The sequence below is a fragment of the Parasteatoda tepidariorum genome, chromosome 1 (genome assembly GCF_043381705.1).
Source record: "Parasteatoda tepidariorum isolate YZ-2023 chromosome 1, CAS_Ptep_4.0, whole genome shotgun sequence".
NCBI lineage: Eukaryota > Metazoa > Arthropoda > Arachnida > Araneae > Theridiidae > Parasteatoda > Parasteatoda tepidariorum.
The window spans coordinates 35,653,942-35,656,094 of record NC_092204.1 but is presented as its reverse complement, the minus strand read 5'-3'; the positions used below and the strand labels follow the sequence as shown (position 1 = coordinate 35,656,094).

Here is a 2,153-nt window from a genome sequence, read left to right as displayed (position 1 = left end):
TATATATACAAAAAAAACTTTTATTTACATAACATTTTAAAATACTTACCAAATCCAAATATAGGGGATGCTGTAAATCGTAAAAAATTTTGTAAAAAACAAAGTGAGCAAGTCATATACTACAGAAATTGGTAAAATATTAATTATCATAGCCTCTCCAGCATATATGAAAGAAAATCATCGTGTCAAAAGGTGTCGTATGAATAAAAATAAGGTGTTACTTGATACGTAAATTTGGTGCTTGTCTTATTTATATTTAAGATCTCTAAGTCTATAAACAAAGTTTGAATAATGACAATTACGATATATGTAAATCAAAAAACACTTGTGATGAATAAGTACTTTTTTTTCTCAACCCATTCTTTCAAATATGTTTCAATAGTATTTTTTTAAATAAAAATTCATAAAACGGACAAATATTTGTATTCCCTTCAATAAATTTAGTTTTCAATATCTTTGTAAACGTAACTATTTCTTGCATTTGTCAATATATGACAAAAAATAATATTTTACTTACTCTACACCGCATTCTCAACATTTAATGCTGCCTCGAGTTCTATGAATCATAGAATTAGACTTTTAGAATGAAAGCAAAAACATGTTACTGTGCATTGCATAAATGATCAACTCTTCCCCTATTTTCAGTCAAAAATCTCCCTTTAAGTGTATTTAAACGATTCGAAAGTTACTTTTACGTTACGTATAAGTACAAGAACACTTTTTTTCTGAAATTAAATCTAAACAAAATATGGTAATTGATGTGTGATTCATCGCAAAATATTGGTTATAAAATAATGTAAGTAATAGTTACCAAAACAACTCATTAACTTGAAATGCAACTAAAAAGGTGGTTTGATTTACTTACACTCAGTAATACTTGCTAGAAATAAAATGTTTATAATTTTAGGAGCCAAGTAAAAAGCAAAAAAAAGTCACTATTAGGAAATTTTGGATACGTTTACAACTTACTTAGACCACATATGCATAATGTAACAATACAAAGGAATGACATTGTATGTTCCAAAACTAAAAAGAGAGAAAAATATTTCGGATGTTTAAATCTTATAAATATTTATATAAGTATGCTTTTCAATAGATCATACGAGCAGGTTTTGAAAGATAAGTGTAAAGTTATTTCGCTTTTATGCCTGCCTTTTATGTTCTTTTATTGCACTTCATTTGCAGATCTTATCTGCTATTTATTTATTTAACACAATTATGTTTACTGAAGATAAATAGGATTTATATTTAAGGCTGTAAGGAATCACTAATAATTGAAAGTATTAAAAAAATATATAAGCTCAACTGAATAAAAACGCACCAAATATTTGAACAAAGTAATTAAATGAAATCAGCCACGTATCATTTTATCAACTTTTACAGTTAACACTTTTAAAAGCTCGAAAAAGTGTCTTTAATTTGTTTCACGGTCGCTTAAGATAAAAACATGCTTTAACCCATTAAGGAAATTAGCGAAATTAAACTTTAACGATTCTACATTATAAATAGTGTTTGGAGATATCTTCTACACATTACACAACATAGTATTGCACTCTATCTATGTTACTTTTATCTTTCAATATACTTTCGATCAAAACGAGATTTTCAGTCACGTTTTTAAACAAACAAAGAATATTCAATTTTGTTAGGCTACCAACCTCATAAATTCATTCTAAATGAATAATTTAACACCCTCGCGGCTTCTTTACAATTAATAAATTATTTAATATTTAAACCCTCGGTTATCTGAAATATTTTGTTATCTTTAATCATTGGAATTTAAAGTTTGTAGCTAATTCCAATCTATTTTTTACTGTGAAATATGCCTCAAAATATATTATTCACAGTATTAATATCAATAAATATTGAATATTAATGATTAAAATTTCATTTGATGTCTTTCTTTCAGACCACTTAATATCTTTGGAGTTTTAATATGGAAATATTAGTGCAACGGAAATGCTGCAGTAGTTAGTAAACTTCTTTAGAAGCTTGTACATTTAATATAAAATTTTGAACTTTTAGTTTGTACTTTGACCTATGTGTTCCTATTCCATTTATATAGAAATATTATTTTTTTTGAAACTGGAGCACCTGTCAGTAGATTTCCCTAAAGTTAGGAATTCTTTTTTTATAGTCTTATATTTTTGTTT

General features: G+C 26.2%; 1 long non-coding RNA gene across 1 annotated transcript; it reads right to left on the bottom strand.

Moving 5' to 3' along the window:
* Positions 1-49: 49 nt before the first annotated feature.
* On the bottom strand, positions 50-1,116 carry LOC107444701 (uncharacterized). The gene is made up of 3 exons (XR_006225114.2): positions 970-1,116; positions 866-880; positions 50-70 (listed from the first exon to the last, which is right to left on the bottom strand). It is a non-coding gene; the product is annotated as an uncharacterized lncRNA (long non-coding RNA).
* Positions 1,117-2,153: the final 1,037 nt, after the last annotated feature.